The sequence below is a fragment of the Lacerta agilis genome, chromosome 5 (assembly GCF_009819535.1).
Source record: "Lacerta agilis isolate rLacAgi1 chromosome 5, rLacAgi1.pri, whole genome shotgun sequence".
Lineage (NCBI taxonomy): Eukaryota > Metazoa > Chordata > Lepidosauria > Squamata > Lacertidae > Lacerta > Lacerta agilis.
Window position 1 is genome coordinate 68141066 of NC_046316.1, and position 5428 is coordinate 68146493.

A 5428-nucleotide genomic window follows, 5' to 3' on the forward strand; every position below is an offset into this window, starting at 1 on the left:
TGTACACGAGAGGCCTGAACTTTGTATATTTTTCAAAGCCCAAGTAGGAGAACTTTTGTTGCCTTCAGTCTTTGCAGTATTATTCATAGCATATTTAGATTCATCCTGTAAGTTTTGATTTATTTGTATGTTCGAATGTGAGTTTTCTTATTGATTGGGTTTTGTGCTTTTGAAGCATTGACACAACTACCTCTCCAAGGAGTTTTGTCCAGGATCTCCCTCCCCCTCTCCCATTCTCTTCCTCCTTCCCCCCGCCCCATATACACATCATAAGTAACATCTGGATGTTAATGTAGCAGAAATATTGTTGACGTAATCTGTTTGTTTCTGGATTTCATCAGCAGATCCTCAGTTTAAAAATATGAAAACATTCAAGATGCACAGGATATTGTTTGGATAGGCTTCAGTTTTGCATCTGTAATTTCCTTTATCAATGTTGTCCCAAGAGAACCAAAATACAAAATGGTTTTTTGTCTTGCCAAGTGCTGAGAGCTCTAAATTTGAGAGATATTTCAGGATTACAGTAATGGCACTACATATAAATCTCTTTGGTCTCTGATGATTTTGTAGGTCTTTTATATTCAGATATACTGATCCTGTACATAATTTGAGTACTGGTTTTCATCTGCATTCCACACTGCAAGTGCAGCAAATGTTGTGCTTCAATTTTTATTTTAAGATCTAGCTAGCATTTGTGCTGTTACATTTTTGTCCTTTCGAAAAGAATCCTGTGACCACCTATCCTAACCTTCTTTGGGATAAGACTTGCATTTGGGGAAAGACTTGCATTGCTGCCAAAGGGAGCTTGCCTCTAAGTGGAAATAGCTTCAGAGGAGCAATATTCATCAGGACTACAACAGGAAAGTCCAGGATAATTACTTGTAAAGGTGCATTTAATATGTATCTACCTTTGTGGCCAAGTGTCCACTGAATTTGCCATTACATTTATTCTTTACTAATTTTCCATTTTTCAAACAGTAATACTTGAACCAGATCCAGTACTACTCATTTAAGAACATAAGAATAGCCTGCTGGATCAGGCCAATGGCCCATCTAGTCCAGCATCCTGTTCTCACAGTGGCTAACCAGATGCCTAGGAAAAACTCTTTCCAGCAACTGGTATTCAGAAGCATTCTTCTCCTTGAATGCTTTTCTGCATGAATTTGTCTAAACTTTCAGAGCCATCTAAGTTGGTGGTTATCACTGCCTCCTGTTTACTTATTGTAAACTTCTGCAAGTGTTGCTAATAAAGACGCCCAGGACTTTTAAATTATTATTTTTAAAGCAACTCTTCACAAGCTCCCGGAAATCATTTTGGTTAATTGTTGTTGAAGAGGTGAGATTGAACATTCCTGTTCATTAAATGTTTTGTCTCTGGTAATTATGGTTTGTGAATTTAACAAGCAATATTGTGATTTTTAATAAATAAATAAATTTCACACTTCAGCTTAAATAGGGCTGTGTTTTTGTGTGTGCATGTATGTGTTTTGGCCCCTCAGCGTAGCATTTTCTAATTGAGCAGTATCCCTGATAAAACAAACATGTGTTAAGTTACCTGATTTTCAGTTTCAAATGATTGTGGAAAGATTGTCCTTAAATTTAGTGAATGAAAGCTCTGTTCTCATAGAAGAATCATGCAGTATAATGTTTGTTTCCAAAAATGTGTTTGCTGTTGTGTAAATAATCAAATCCTAGTCTCCTGGTGGCTTGGTAGAACAGCCACTTTATTCTGAGTGGTATTGGGGGAGATTGTCAGATCCTTCCTGGAGTCTGAGGATACCTTTCAACTTCACACTTTCATTCCACATTGTCTCCAGCTCATCCAAAAGAATATCTGTGTGGCAGCTAACTAGTGTATGATACTTACCTTGAGTTTCGTTGCTGTAGCACAGTTGCCTTTGGAACGAAGAAGCAAGAGAGGGGGAATGATTGAACTGTGGGCTGTAACAACCTCTAACTCAATGCAACAGGTTGGTACCAAGGTCAAAGCCAGCAGATGGTGTATCCTGCTGCCTGTCTTTGACTTCAGACAACACATCAGTGATATTATGGTCTTTGCTCTTCACCCCTCACACACCTGAAAGATGTGCCAAGGAGGCCCTATCAGCAGCATCTGTCCCTTAGTGAGCCTTTGGGTCAGTGAGACAGTCAAGACCCAAGCATGACCATCCTGCTGGGAAGAATGAGAATTTGGTTTGAGTAATCTTCCCTTTGTCACACTGATGCCTCTTGGGTATCCATAACATCTCTTCTCCCCAACTTGCACTGGACCTGTCACTAGAGAAGGCCAGAGTGTCTGCATGACATCTGGTCAGTTATTGTTCTTGCGCTCCAGTTGAGTGCTCCAGTGTATTTTATCTCAAACAATTTAGTGCAGAACAAAGGTTGGTTGTGAAGAACGGTTGACCCTCTCAGCAGTGTGGCTGATTTTCGTGGGCTGCCTGGAAGATTCCTGAACAGAGAAATACCTTTCATGGATCAACCTGGATGGACAGCTTTCTGTACAGGGTTTCAAGCCAAGGCTTTGTTTCTCATTGCAACTGCCTAGGATCCTCAGCTTGAAAGATATATTTGGATCCGTTAGCATCCATAGCTTGTACTCTGGCTTGAATCTGATAAATTGCAAAAGTGGAAGTGTTTGAAACTTGCTTCAGAGGCTTTGCTTCTTGCATCTAGTTCTGAGGGTTTCTGCAGCATCCTGCAAGGCATGTATGAATGACAGCCTGTGTTTAGCAATGGCAGGCAGTAACACCAACATCCTACATGTACTATTCCAATAGCACTATGAACTTCTGGGAGCGTAGGATTTTGGGTTTAGTTCGTGTTTCTTCAATCAACAAATTTGGGCCTACGGTGTATGTATCTCTAATTTTGTGATTGGGACACATCTGTGCTTGTGCTTGAAATATAGACCAAAACCAATACTTGGACATTCCTCTATGGTTTCTTTTAGTTACCTGTGGTCTGTGTACTCTCTAGAACACCAAAGAGAAGTCTGTTGAAAACAACAACAAATATATATCCCCTTGAACCTCAAGGGAGAATAGAATTCCAATCAATTTAGAGGGAAGAAACAGACACCACAGGGAAAACATAGGAAGGAATGTTCCCTGCGGATGGCTCCATTTTCTGTGTAAAAACAGTATTTTTAAAAATGTGCAGTGAAATATTGCTGTTCATTTAAAGTGGAGGATTAGTATTTCAGTGACAGCATAAGCACTGACTGTGGAAGTTACCATGGCAACAACACATTTGTCATGACAGCACTGCAAATTGGCATATAAAGCCAGAATAAATTGTCAAAGCATGAGTAGCTTGGAATGCACAAACATCCATGCTCACTTTATTTTGCATGAAAACAAAACAACAGTTGTAGTTTTTTATTTCTTATGGTACTTGTTAAGCCTTGGGGCTCTTTAAAGTGCTTTTATCTGTAACACTTTGCAGACCGAGAGTGAGGATTCCCCCCCCCCCGTATGACTTGGTTTTATTTTAGGGGAACACACTTAAGAAGTCTGTTTATAGGTGAACATGCAGCTAACTGTTCATGTGGAGCTGAAAACTATTACCCCAAACTGTTTCATGTAGAATGAACATTAAGTCATGACCGTTGCAGGAAGCACAAGCCAGTTTTATCTCTAAAACAAACTTTTTTCCTATTTTTAAAACCTTATTGAGCAACTTGGAAGGAACTTAGGATAGGAGTCTGGCTTGCCTCAAGGGCCAACTTACTGTTGTTCACTCATTTTACCAGGTGCCCCTTGGCATTTGAGCAGACCGTCCTAGACCCCTTTTGAACCACTGTTAGAAATTCTGGTCTCAGCCATTACTGTGCCCCAGCAGGTTACAGTGGAATCAAGGAAACATTTTACCTTTATTGACCCTTCTTGAGGTAGGCAATTATTAGTGCCTTGCTTCCACTTGCTTTCTCTTTCCTATTTCCCTAGTTTTGTTATCTCCAAACACCACCACCCAGCCCCAAATTAGTCCAGCCCCAAGTCATTTGCATTCAAGTCCCTACCGCCCTTGGGTATATGTCTCCACTGCTATTTTGTCAGGTTTCCTAGTCTGTGCCTTTACTCCACATAGAACAGTTGCTCTGTCTGCCTCATTTCTGCTACAGGAAATTCTTAAGTTTATGGTCCAGGCAGTATAGGTTTGAGTGTTGTTGTTCAGTCATTCAGTCATGTCCAGCTCTTCATGATCCCATGGACCAGAGCACGCCAGGCACGCCTTTCTTTCACTGCCTCCCGCAGTTTGGCCAAACTCATGCTAGTCGCTTCGAGAACACTGTCCAACCATCTCATCTTCTGTCGTCCCCTTCTCCTTGTGCCCTCCATCTTCCCAACATCAGGGTTTTTTCTACGGAGTCTTCTCTTCTCATGAGGTGGCCAAAGTACTGGAGCCTCAACTTCAGGATCTGTCCTTCCAGTGAGCACTCAGGGCTGATTTCTTTAAGGATGGATAAGTTTGATCTTATTGCAGTCCATGGACTCTCAAGAGTTTCTCGGCGATCAGTCTTCTTTATGGTCCAGCTCTCACTTCCATACATTACTACTGGGAAAACCATAGCTTTAACTATAAGGACCTTTGTCGGCAAGGTGATGTCTCTGCTTTTTAAGATGCTGTCTAGGTTTGTCATTGCATTCCTCCCAAGAAGCAGGCGTCTTTTAATTTCGTGACTGCTGTCACCATCTGCAGTGATCATGGAGCCCAAGAAAGTGAAATCTCTCACTGCCTCCATTTCTTCCCCTTCTATTTGCCAGGAGGTGATGGGACCAGTGGCCATGACCTTAGTTTTTTTGATGCTGACCTTCAGACCATATTTTGCGCTCTCCTATTTCACCCTCATTAAAAGGTTCTTTAATTCCTCCTCACTTTCTGCCATCAAGGTTGTGTCATCAGCATATCTGAGGTTGTTGATATTTCTTCCGGCAATCTTAATTCTGGCTTGGGATTCACCCAGTCCAGCCTTTTACATGATGAATTCTGCATATAAGTTAAATAAGCAGGGAGACAATATACAGCCTTGTCGTACTCCTTTCCCAATTTTGAACCAATCAGTTCCATATCCAGTTCTAACTGTAGCTTCTTGTCCCACATAGAGATTTCTCGGGAGACAAATGAGGTGATCTGGCACTTCCATCTCTTTAACAACTTGCCATAGTTTGCTGTGGTCGACAGTCAAATGCTTTTGCGTAGTCAATGAAGCAGAAGTAGATGTTTTTCTGGAACTTTCTCCATAATCCAGCGCGTGTTCGCAATTTGGTCTCTGGCTCCTCTGGCCCTTCAAAATCCATCTTGCACTTCTGGGAGTTCTTGGTCCACATACTGCTTAAGCCTGCCATGTAGAATTTTAAGCATAACCTTGCTAGTGTGTGAAATGAGTGCAATTGTGCAGTAGTTGGAGCATTCTTTGGCACTGCGC